The sequence below is a fragment of the Muntiacus reevesi genome, chromosome 6 (assembly GCF_963930625.1).
Source record: "Muntiacus reevesi chromosome 6, mMunRee1.1, whole genome shotgun sequence".
Classification (NCBI taxonomy): Eukaryota; Metazoa; Chordata; class Mammalia; order Artiodactyla; family Cervidae; genus Muntiacus; species Muntiacus reevesi.
In genome coordinates this window covers 8686387-8699975 of record NC_089254.1, presented here as the reverse complement: position 1 = coordinate 8699975, position 13589 = coordinate 8686387, and the positions used below count along the sequence as shown (strand labels likewise).

General features: G+C 39.1%; 1 long non-coding RNA gene across 1 annotated transcript in view; it reads left to right on the top strand.

Annotated features, from left to right (window-relative positions):
* The window catches only part of LOC136171000 (uncharacterized), a 196553-nt gene extending 183724 nt beyond the window's left edge, over positions 1-12829 (top strand). Inside the window, exon 3 of the long non-coding RNA XR_010663729.1 lies at positions 12693-12829. This is a non-coding gene — a long non-coding RNA (uncharacterized lncRNA). The remainder of the gene's footprint in view (positions 1-12692) is intronic.
* The last annotated feature ends 760 nt before the right edge of the window (positions 12830-13589 follow it).

The window sequence follows — 13589 nt, the reverse complement described above, 5'->3', positions numbered from 1 at the left end:
TGTGATTAAGTTTAGTTTACCCTAAGATGTTAATAATCTCTGAGACATATTCACATTTTAAGATTTTAACAGCGAATTCCTTATAGCATTCATGCATCTATATATACATTCATATATATTCACGCTAGTGTGTATCTGTGTGTGTTTAGTTGTGTTAAATATGCATTTGGTACAAATTTCCTGGGCCTTTAGAAGCTATTTCTTTTCTTTCTTTTTAAAAGAAATTTCTGTAGCTTGCAGTCCAAATGCTACCATGAATGAGTCCTTCAGATGATCAGCAACTAGTCATTATAACCTTTGGGGAGACACAGCGCTTCACAAATGAGTCATTAGTTCTGGACCCAGAGAACAAATCTGAAGGACCTTTTCATATCTTATAATTAAATACATTCTGCAGCTCGAAGATAAACATGCTGATCTGACAGCGAGTTAAGGAGGTTTATCAGCATTTGTGCACCTGCAGAGTTACACTAAAAGACATGACTTCATTAAAACTCCCTGTGCTTGGGAGAACAATGAGGAATGGTCGTAGGTGTAGAAAAGAAAGACACTACCAGAAGGCGGCTTTAAGCTCATCTTTGAAGGGATGAACTCATTCTATCCGACATGTCCAGCTGTGCAAACAGCAGCACCGAGTGAGCTGCAGTTAGCTGTCCTAATACACAGGATCAGAACAGAGGCTGGGCCCCGTGTAAATGATGCGAATGTTTAATGTGCTTGAATGCTGTGAATGCTGCATGGAGGGGGAATGAGAGCCCCTGAAGTGACAGGAGATATTTTGCTCACTGTCATGAAAGGAGATTGTATTTTCAGGGCCTTCTAGGAACATTTCTCCTGCCAGAGACTTTTTGCCTTTTGAGGCCAATGTTTCCTAAGATGAAAAAACAATACAAAACATCAATCTTTCAAAAAAAATCCATAGAGAGACAACAAGGGTTGCCACAGTTACCATTGTTCTCTCATAGAATCTCAGAATGAGGAAACTGTAGATGTGTGTGTGTGTGTGTGTGTGTGTGTGTCTATGTGTGTTGAAACTTCACCTGCAAGAACATCTCAGGCTACAGAATCGATAGGTGGGATCGGACTGCAACAGGAAGCCAGGGCCTGGGCTAGAAGACCCAGTCATGAAAGAACTAGAAAGTGGTTTGAAGGGAGCAGAAATCAGGTTCCAGAAGGCTTGGCAATAAGTAGAAGGGTCCAGGAGCGAGACAGACCTTGAATCTGTGCTGGCCTTGTCTGAGGATGTGATGGTGGGAATGAATTCTTTGTGTGAGTAATCTGAGCTGAGCATGGGACAAATGGAAGAGAAAATGGGACAAAGTGAAGGGAACCCAGCAAATAAATCCTAGTCCTCTGCAGACACATCCCCAACCTTCCTGGCACTGCCATAGAAATAATAGAGGATCCATAACACCTCCTTTCTTATTTCCCTAAGACCTCAAATTGCTATTTTTGAAACATTCCTGAGTAGTGCAGAATATATATAGGTTGATGTCTTTATTAGTATTAGGAGCTGAATATTATGAATTGTGGTCATGTACAAGGGCCTTAACTGATTGCATCTTTTTGAGAGTTGATCTAGAAACATCGCTCTTCCACTCTGAATTTACATAGTCAGGAAAGCTTTTAATGCACTATATAAAAGAGAGTGCTTCTGAAAATCTCACTGAAGTCTATAATTATACTTTTCCTTATTTGAGTCATGCTTCACTAAACATATATCACCTCTTCATCTTCTTGGTAGAATGCATGATAAGAACTAAAATAATCTGTTTTTAAAGAAAGTTAGCTTATTAAAATGTTAGCATGGATAGAATCAGAGATGTGGTAAAAGATACAATTCCATGCTGCAAATGATTGCAGTGGTGTTTTTAAAAACATGGGTAAATTCTCTTGAATAATGTTATATGTACATAATTGTTGTCTCTAGATAAACTATAAAGTCCTTTAAGAATGTTATTTGCTTCCTTTTACATTCCCTATCAACCTGACATAATACTCAGCATGGTATACAACTGTGAAACAAACATAACTAGCACAATACTAGCTCATAAATTTCTCTAAATCATATCACATTTAGTCAACTCCCTAGAAAATATACCCAGGCTTGTCCATTTCATGCATCCCAGGCTTAGGATAGAGCTCAGGATTCACTGGCATGCTGGTCAAGAAGTTACTGAAGCTAGTCTTCATTTAGTGAATCGTCAGCAAGGAAGATACACAGATGACAAACGTTTAATTTTCAGAAATCTCTTGCCCAATCTGTTTCTCTTCCTTCTGTCTTCCTAATTATTGATTTAACGTATGAGCCCCTCCTCCCAGTTCTTCAGCCAGCACCCTTGGGAGTTCAGCCTTTTGAGGATGTTCTCATTAGAGTCAATAATTCACCATGGCATATTATATAGTGCCCTGAATATCTATAAAACTGTTCTTTCATGTTACATCCTGGGGTGCTCAAATAATTAATTTGACTAGCTATAAAGAACAATACCTTCTATTGTGAGCGGTGTTAATGTGTTATTCACAGAGGCACATGTATAGACATGGCTGGGAGACAGGCTCTGGGGGAGATTTTCTCAAGAGGATTTCAGAATTGGAGTCAGGTGGTTCTGTTCTTGGACCTATATGGAGAAATAAAATTAGCTGTAATTATGATTTGAAATAGTCAATTACGAATCGATCCAAATTCTTTCTTTGGGCGTTTCTTTTTCTAATTTTTAAAAGTAAAAGAACTCTTAGAATTGATTTGTTTGGTGTTATTAAAAATACTTGCTTGAACTAAAGCATTCCAAAAACATAATACCAGAGTTCTGTTTCTCACATTGATTTGGAATTGTTCCAGTTTTAAACTAGTTATTTGTAGAAAAGTTAAAGACTTTTAATTAATTCACATTAATGACTATTCATGACCCAATTTGGCTAGATATAAAAGTAATAACAACAGTCACATTAACATTTTAATTATTGCTAAGTAGAAGTAAAGACTGGTTTGAAGAAAGTGAAAGTGTTAGTTGCTCAATTGTGTCCAACTCTTTAAGACAGACTGGAAATCTCCAGCCAAGAATACTGGAGTGGGTTGCCATTTCCTTCTCTGGGGAATCTTCTCTAGCCAGACATTGAACCCAGGTCTTTTACATTGCAGGCAGAATCTTTACTGTCTGAGCCAGCAGGGAAGTCCTGCTGAAGAGTGGTTTAGTTTGTAGCGAATCAGGATTAATTTAGATAAATTGTAAAAGTATCTTTTAAACTCCTGTGGAATAATTAAAGAGTCAGGGATCCCAGATTCAAATTCCATCTCCTCCCCTACCTTGGAAGCTTTGAGTAAGTCACTTCCCTTAACCTAGCCTCAGTTTCCTAACGCCCCTGAAATAGAGATTTCTTCCTTCCAACAATGTGTTCTATATTTCTACTTATGATCATCACTTAGACCTCCAATGAATGAATCACTCACTCAATTGGAATAGAAAAACTGAGTAGCCATCATTTTTTTTTCTGAGTATATCCTTCTGGCTAGAGATATTTATAGAGCCAAGAGACAAATGAGTTATTGTCAAAATATTTATATTTCCTTGCATGTGACAGTTCCCAGGCTGAAATTTTTGCTTTAGAGGAAACTGGTTTAGGAAACCCAAGTCAGAATGCAGATCTGTTTATTTCTAGGTCACAGTGTGAAAACTTCTTCTGGAAAGATGGGAAGAGTTCTTCTATATATTTTTCCAACTTTTATAGAGATATTATGGACACATGACATTGTTTAAATTTAAAGTATATGACCTGTTGGTTTGACACACTTAAATATTGCAAAATGAGGACCACTATAGTGTTAGCTAACACTTCCATCACCTCACATAATTATTACTTCTTTTCTGTGGGGAGAACATTTAAGATCTGCTTTCTTAGCAACTTTCCTGTGTATAATAAAGTATTATTAATTATAATGGGCATGCTCTTCATTAGAGTGTATTCATCTTTTAACTAGAAGTTTGTACCCTTTGACTAGCATCTCCCATTTCACCCCACCCCAACACTTGGCTGCCACTTTTCTGCTCTCTGTTTCTATGAGTTTGACTCTTTTAGATTTCACATAGAAGTGACATCATATAGTATTTGTCTTTCTCTGCCTGACTTATTTCACTTAGCATGGTGCCCTCAAGGCCCATCTATGTTGTTGCAAATAGATGGATTGATTTCCTTCTTTCTCATGACTGAATAGTATTCCATTGTATGTATACACCATGTCTTTATTCATTCACCCATTAGTGGAGATGTAGGTTGTTAGCGTACCTTGGCTATAGTGAATAAGTGGGACTGCAGATGTCTTTTTGAGATCCTGTTTTCATTTCCTTTGGATATATACCCAGAAGAAAGATTAATCATATGGTAGTTCTCATTTTAACTTTGAAGAATCTCCGTGTCACTCTTCATATTGGTTATGCCAACTTACATTCCCTCCAACAGTGCCTCCAGCTTAGCAGAGCAGTTAAGTCAAAGAACAGACCTGGACTCACAATAGCCACAGGCATTAGCCACACATACTAGCAAGTAAGCTTTCGGACACAAGGTGTTGCTCCAGAGATTAGAGGCATCAAAGTACACAATACCTCACCACCTGAGGACATTTCCTCCTGGTAGCTCAAGCCATACCCCTTTATGATGCCATCCTTGGATGCCATCTTGAATGAAAGCAAAGGACTATAAGGATGAAAAATCTGGGAAAAACTAAGTTGTCTTTCCTGCAGAAGCCAAGCACAACTTCAGCCAGATTGGGCACTTATATTTCTTTCCTGTCATCCAGTCGGTGGCGAAGACAAAATATTTATTCATAGGCAAAATAAAAGAGGTTACGTTTCTAAATTTTTTGTACACCCAGTTGTATTAAATTTGTGTCCTTGCTGTGGCACAATAGATTATATAATGACTATATTTTATAGACTGAAACAGTCCTCCAAATTTAACATTGGAATCTAAGACAGTGTTTCTCACATATTTTATCAGATTTGTCCCTAAAAGTCCTTTGTCTGCAGGCATATCAATCTGGGGACTACTCCTAAGAACCCAATTGGTAGAACTTTTTGGAGTTAATAAAATTGTGTTCCCACTGGTTCCCGTTGCTGTTTTGTGCACAATTCCCCACTGAGTATTTGATGAATTTCTGCTCCTTGGGGGCCCCAGTTGTTCTGTGAGTCTGCTGAGGATCCATCCGTCTTGTCACAGGGAGGAAGATGATTTCCTCTGATAACATTCCCCTGGCACCTGAGGAGCTTATCACAGCCCTTTGTTTGGCTGGCTCTGTTATGTTGGCATGGGTCCAGAACACTGGAAAAGAAAAGGTTGTGCTTTTACAGGGAACATTTTATTCCCTCTTGGGAAAAAGGAACATGACTCAATGTCAGGAAAGGAAATTCTTCCTACAGATAAAGAGAATGAACATCTGCCTACTTCTTTTAATAGTTAAAACACATTTAATGGTCCTTTTGTATTTTGTTTTCTTGAGGAGATCAGACTATTTTAAAAAATGGATTTCTTGAAATCAGACCTGCCCCAGTCTTTTTTAAAGCGGGACTGATTCTTCTCCCAGAAGAACTGGGTGGTGGAGAGGGACAAAATGGTGAGGTCCCGTTGAGTGTTGATTGATGGGAGGAAGATTTCTGAAATAAGGATCCTGAGTTTGGGTGCATGCTGAACTTTCTCCCTGCTGAGAAGCTGAAAGGGGGATGACAGTTATTAAAGACTGATCAATTTGGACATCTGAACTTATTAATAGGTCTCAATGTATTAGATGGGAACCTTGTTATTAAATAGTCACAAAAACCACATTCTGATATGGAAGGTGATGGTATGGTACTGCAAAGGATTGGGAAAAATCCAATATTGAGTTTCCTTTTGTCTTTTGTTGTCATTTTTCATCTGAAAATCATCATTCCTTAATAGAACTATAAGTTTAGAGGGTGGGGAATGTGTTTTATTTTTTAAAAAAGTTGAAAAAAACTCCCGAGAATACATAGCTTAGCTCCAAGTATGTGCTCAAGAACATTGTAGATGTTCTATAAATATTTTTGAATTGGCCTGTGTGTTGTCTAAAGGTAGAGACTCATTGACTCCCACTCAGCAGTTCATATGGACTCTAAGGACACCCCTACTCACCAGATAAGGAGCAGGATCATATTTTGCCATAACTTCTCCTCTGTAATGAAAACAGGTTTGCCAATGATCAAGGTAGAGAAAAACTTTTTGCTCTATGTTTTCTCCAGACTCTAGTTTATGCTTAAATCCAAAATGAAGGATGGTTCTTGTTTCAGAGACTTGTCCTCCAAAATTCTTCTCCACATCTACCCTCCTTAGGCATCGAGCTCCCAGTGTTTTTACAGGGCCCATTTGTTGTTCAGTTGCTCTGTCATGTTCGGCTCTTTGTGACCCCAGGAACTGCAGCATGCCAGCCTTCCGTGCCCTTCACTGCCTACCAGAGTTTGCCCAAATTCATGTCCATTGGGTTGGTGATGCTGTCTAACCATTTCATCCTCTGCTGTCCCCTTCTCCCCACACATATTGTAATCTCCAGCTTCCCTTATGGTTAGGTGTGGCCATATACCTCAGTCCTGGCCAGTGGAATGTAAATAGAAGTACAATTTTTGGCTATTGTCTTTAATGGGAGAGGGAAAACCTTTCTGCCTTTTTTTCTTACTTCTTGCTTCCTGAAATGTGTATGTAATTGCTGCTGCTCTGCAACTGTCTTAAATCATGATTTTTGGGGGTGAAAGTCATGCATGCAAAACACCAAGGTAGAGGAGACTAGACGTCATGACACCATGGAACTTCCATAGCCTCTCTGGATTACCCACCCATGAGCTCCTATATGACGGAGAATCAGCCACGTTATTTAATAGTTTTATTTAAAATTTTAATTCTGGTTATAACTTAATTTTAACTTATACTATCTGCAAAGCTAACTGCCTTTATTCAGTTCTCAACCACAATTCTACTGTATAAAACAAGATGAACTTGCATTATACAATAGATAAACTACTATTATAAACCTTTTCTTGGGTAAATTTAAAGATATTTAAAATATAATAATAAGCATTATAGTTTAAAGAAACCAAATAAATTCTTTTATAAAGGATTTACATGCTTTTGTTCTTGCTGTTGTTACAAAAAGGCTTTTTTTCCCCTTTCCCTGCATCCATTGAGATGATCATATGGTTTTTATTCTTTAATTTGTTGATGTGGTGTATCACACAGACTGGTTTGTGAATATTGAAAAATCCTTGCATCCCTAGGATAAATCCTACTTGATTGTGGTGTATGATTCTTTTAATGTATTGTTGGATTCAGATTGCTAGTATTTTGTTGAGGATTTTTGCATCTATATTCATCGGTGATACTGGCCTGTAATTTTCTTTTTGTGTGTCTGGTTTTGGTATCAGGGTGATGGTGGCCTCATAGAATGAATTGGGAGTTTTCCTTCCTCTGCAATTTTTTGGAGTAGTTTTAGAAGGAGAGGTGTTAACTCTTCTCTGAATGTTTGATAGAATTCACCTGTGAAGCCATTAGGTCCTGAACTTTTGTTTGTTGGGAATTTTAAATCATAGTTTCAATTTCTATGCTGTGACTGGTCTATTCATATTTTCTATTTTTTCCCAGTTCAGTTTGGGAGATTGTACCCAAGAATTTGTCAACTTTTCTTCCTGATTGTCCAATTTATTGGCATAGAGTTGCTTGTAGTAATCTCTTACGATTTTTTGTATTTCTGTGGTGTCAGTTGTAACTTCTTTTTCATTTCTAATTTTATTGATTTGAGTCCTCTCCCTTTTTACCTGATGAGTCTGGCTAAAGGTTTATTAATGTTGTTTATCTTCTCAAAGAACCATCTTCTAGTTTTCTTCTGGAATTTATTGATTTATGTTTGCTTGCCTTCCCAGTAGTTTTAAATCTGATGAATGAGGACTTTCTATGGCTCCCAAAGCTATATACTGGTTGAAAATTGGGTTAACATTTTCTATTGTAAGTTTTGGGTTTGCTAAAACAGTAGAATGGGAAAGACTAGAGATCTCATCAAGAAAACTAGAGATACCAAGGGATCATTTCATGCAAAGATGGGCTCAATAAAGGACAGAAATGGTATGGATCTAACAGAAGAAGAAGATATTAAGAAGAGGTGGCAAGAATACACAGAAGAACTGTACAAAAAAGATCTTCACGACCCAGATAATCACAATGGTGTGATCACTCACCTAGAGCCAGACATCCTGGAATGTGAAGTCAAGTGGGCCTTAGGAAGCATCACTACAAACAAAGCTAGTGGAGGTGATGGAATTCCAGTTGAGCTATTTCAAATCCTAAAAGATGATGCTGTGCAAGTGCTGTACTCAATATGCCAGCAAATTTGGAAAACTCAGCAGTGGCCACAGGACTGGAAAAGGTCCATTTTCATTCCAGTCCCTAAGAAAGGCAATCCCAAAGAATGCTCAAACTACCGCACAATTGCACTCATCTCACACGCTAGTAAAGTAATACTTAAAATTCTCCAAGCCAGGCTTCAGTAAGACGTGAACCATGAACTTCCAGATGTTCAGGCTAGTTCTAGAAAAGGCAGAGGAATCTGTTGGATCCTCGAAAAAGCAAGAGAGTTCCAGAAAAACATCTATTTTTGCTTTATTGACTATGCCAAAGCTGTTGACTGTGTGGATCACAGTAGACTGTGGAAAATTCTGAAAGAGATGGGAATACTAGACCACCTGACCTGCCTCTTGAGAAACCTGTATGTAGGTCAGGAAGCAACAGTTAGAACTGGACATGGAACAACAGACTGGTTCCAAATAGGGAAAGGAGTACATCAAGGCTGTATATTGTCACCCTGCTTATTTAACTTATATGCAGAGTACATCATGAGAAATGCTGGGCTGTAGGAAACACAAGCTGGAATCGATTGCTGGGAGAAATATCAATAACCTCAGATATGCAAATGACACAACCCTTATGGCAGAAAGTGGGAAAGAACTAAAGAGCTTCTTGATGAAAGTGAAAGAGAGTGAAAAAGTTGGCTTAAAGCTCAACATTCAGAAAACTAAGATCATGGCATCTGGTCCCATCACTTCATAGGAAATAAATGGGGAAACATTGGACAGAGTGGCTGACTTTATTTTTTGGGCTCCAAAATCACTGCAGATGGTGACTGCAGCCATGAAATTAAAAGACACTTGCTCCTTGGAAGGAAAGTTATGACCAACCTAGACAGCATATTAAAAAGCAAAGACATTACTTTGCCAACAAAGGTCCGTCTAGTCAAGGCTATGGTTTTTCCAGTGGTCATGTATGGATGTAATCATTGGACTATAAAGAAGGCTGAGCGCTGAAGAATTGATGCTTTTGAACTGTGGTGTTGGAGAAGACTCTTGAGAGTCCCTTGGACTGCAAGGAGATCCAACCAGTCCACCCTAAAGGAGATCAGTCCTGGGTGTTCATTGGAAGGACTGATGCTGAAGCTGAAACGCCAATACTTTGGTCACCTGATGCAAAGAACTGACTCATTTGAGAAGACCCTGATGCTGGGAGAGATTGAGGGCAGGAGGAGAAGGGGACGGCAGAGGATGAGATGGTTGAATGGTATCACCAACTCAATGGACATGGGTTTGGGTGGACTCCGGGAGTTTTTGATGGACAGGGAGGCCTGGCGTGCTGCGGTTCATGGGGTCGCAAAGAGTCAGACATGACTGAGAGACTGAACTGAACTTCCAATGAGGTTTTTATATAGCAGTCTATTATATATATGGCTTCCCAGGTGGTCAGTGATTAAAAAAGAAAAAATCTGCCTGCCAATGCAGGAGACGTGGGTTCAATCCCTGGGTCAGAAAGATCCCTTGGAGAAGAAAATGACAACGTACTCCAGTATTCTTGCCTGGGAAATCCCATGGACAGAGGAGCCTGGCAGGCTCCAGTCCATGGGGGGCAAAAGAGGATGGGATGTAGGGGCTAACCCCCACCAGCAACAACTATGTATGTACAAGGTTGTTTTAAGTTGCTGGTCTCTTTCCAGCCTAGAGGAGTTCTTTCAGCATTTGTAATGGCCCTGAGGTCCTCAGCACTGGTACCGTACATCCCATCCAAATTCCCGAATACTCCCGTGCATTCTGTCCTAACACTTTGGGGTATCCTCACCCCCCATTGTTATCACCATGTAACTTAGTATTTAATCCTACCAGGTGATGTCTTTGTGTGTGTATCTTAACATCTCCATCTCCACAAGCTCCTTCATAACCTCAGTGACACTTGCATGAGTATAGTGACCTTCAACCTAGAGAGTGCGAGTCTCTGTCCACCCTGGGCTTCATCTGTAAATGTGATTTGAAATTCCTACTCACAGTGCTCTCACAGTACCTTGCACAAATCATACCCTCAAAGACCGTGTGGGTGCTTTCTTGACCTTTGCATCCAGTGTGGTTTCTAGTCCTGCACCGAGCACATGCAGGCTGACCCTCGCCTCCCTGCACCCATGCACATACCCCACATCTATTCCTAGATGTCTGTTCTCCATCCAGGCACTCAAGCTAGAAACATCAGCTTCAACTTTCATTCCTTTTTCTCCCCCACCGGCCATATCTGATGGGCCACCAAAGTCTGCCAATTTTACCTCTTACCTTTACATTTCTTGAGCATATCTGCTCCAGAAAGGTGGAATTTCTGGCTTCCATGTCAAGGTCATGTGGGATTTTCAACCCTCTTCAGATGTGTTATATCCGTCAAGATGAGTAAACAAAATCCTTTACTTGTATATGTTCCAGGCCAATACTTGACTGTGAATTTTCTTTTGAGAGACAGCCCCATTTCTTTAATATGCCCAGTCTGATGCTTTTAACAGTTTCTATTTTTCTATTCTCAATAATATAGCAGTTTTTTTTGAGGGATGGAAACTGATCAGAGGATGACAATAGAAAAATTACAGTAGAGTTGTACAACAATTAGCTGGGCTGGAAAAGTTCATAAAATAATGTCACAGCTTAGCGGTGATTTATACACAATGACCCCAAGTGACCAGCCATGGGAAGAGTTCCAGCACAGCTAAATCTTTTATTTTTATTAAAAAAATTTTTTATTTATTTTAATTGGAGGCTAATTGCTTTACAATATCGTGGTGGTTTTTGCCACACATTGACATGAATCAGCCATGGGTGCACATGTGTTCCCCATCCTGAACCCCCCTCCCACCTCCCTCCCCATCCCATCCCTCAGGGTCATCCCAGTGCACCAGCCCTGAGCACCCTGTCTCATGCATTGAACCTGGACTGGCGATCTGTTTCACACTTGATAATATACATGTTTCAATGTTATTCTCTCAAATCATCCCACCCTCGCCCCCCCCCCCCCACCTCGAGTCCAAAAGACTGTTCTATACATCTGTGTTTCTTTTGCTGTCTCGCATATAGGGTCATCATTACCATCTTTCTAAATTCCATATATATGCATTAGTATATTGTTGTTTTTTTTTCTGACTTACTTCACTCTGCATAATAGGCTCCAGTTTCATCCACCTCATTAGAACTGATTCAAATGTATTCTTTTTAATGGCTGAGTAATATTCCATTGTGTATTTGTACCACAGCTTTCTTATCCATTTGTCTGCTGATGGGTGTCTAGGTTGCTTCCATGTCCTGGCTATTGTTAACAGCAGCACAGCTAATCTTGATGGCATCTGACCCCCAAATGAAGGAGAGAGCTAATCTACTTAACTAGCATTTATATCAAATCTCATCAACAGAATCAGCACAGCTGACACTGGCTTGAGGTCCCCCACTGCCAACAATCTCATTTAGATGAAATAGCTTGGCACCATAAGGACATTCAACATCCAAAACATGGATCTTAACAACATTTCATTTTAAACATAGTTTATAGTTTATATTTTATTAGTTCTGTAATGATTGGTTATATAGATCAGAATATTGGTGAAGGTCACTCAGTCGTGTCCGACTCTTTGCCACCCCAAGGACTATACCATCCATGGAATTCTCCAAGCACAGTACTGGAGTGGGTATCCGTTCCCTTCTCCAGGGGATCTTCTCAACTCAGGGATCGAACCCAGGACTTCTGCATTGCAGACAGGTTCTTTACCAGTTGAGCCACTAGGGAAGCCCAAGAATATTCGTAGTTCTGGCTTTTGAATACCGAGAGCTTCAATTAGAAGAGGATCTTTGGTAAGCTTTCCATTTTGTCTCTTGTGTTAAGAGACTTAAGACTTCTTAACTTCTTAAATAGTCTATTCTCCACATTCTACAGAGATAGAGTAAAATAAAGACTAAAATGAAAAGAAGCCATCCTCTAGAGTGAAACCGATTTATGTGCTTCCATGTGTTAGGTTGATCTAGATGAATTAGCTTTTTTTTTGCGTGGAAAATTCCATGGACAGAGGAGCCTGGCAGGCTACAGTCTATGGGGTCTCAAAGAGTCAGACACAGCTGAGCATGTACACACAGTCAAACATAGGTAAAAACAAGTTGAATATCAGCAGTTTTATCTGGTTCAACCTCACAGTACTGAAATTATTGCAGAAAAACAGCAGTCTACACTTTTCTTAGCTCTTCCTCAGCTTCCTGTGGCAGCCCCTTCTATTGTCTTGGAATTTGTTCATTCAGGAAATTCTTACTATTGACCTAAATCCCTCTTGAATTAATTAAAGCTATTTTACTTCTTCTTTCCAGAAAACGCATTGAAAAGGACAGCTTGTCATTGCTTATTTGAACTCCCTTCATCATTTTGAAGACTGTAATGAAATGTCCAGTGTGTCTCCTTTCTCCAACTTAAATAAAGTTCCACTAGCTGTCCCTCAAGGACCTATTTCCCTTCAATTTTTAAATACTATTAGCAAGAAGAGACCAGGTATGTGAACTCTTAATCTTTTTAGGATTCAGCTTCTTTGTTTGCAAAATGAGGATATGAAATAAAATCTGATGTTTTTCCAACTGCTCTGAAGACCTTTCTTAGGGGATCCTGGGAAGAGGTATGGTTTAGTGTGTGTGTGTGTGTGTGTGTGTATGTGTGTGTGTGTATGTGGTGAGAGAAAAAGAAGGCTCAGCTCTGCTATACTCTATATGTACTTTAAAAAATACTTAAAATTTGTTTTAAAGTTCCACATGGTCAAGTCTCCTTCTCATCCCTTTCCCTTTCTACTCACCTTCACTGGAACATGCACACAAACGCACATGCATACAGTCTCATAAAAGAAAATACAAACCAGTCTGTTAAAAATAACATTTAAAATCCTAAATCAGTTATTAGGCAAAATCTGGGGGCATATTTAAATAACACACTGTGATCAGTTTAAATATAAAATTCACCTAATTATAATTCATTAATATAGTATAATGTTTACTGATGAAAGGGGAAGCTCATAATAATGTCCAAAGATGCTGAAAGTTAATTTTATAATTTTAATATTAATTGTAGATTTTTAAAAGCTTTTAATTAAATAGGACTAGATGGACATTTCCTTAACCTGATGTATATTTATATATTTCAACCAAGAAACCTGCCGGTGACTAATGAGGAATCACTGGAAGCAGTTCCATTAAAATTAGGAATAAGACAGAAATGCCCAA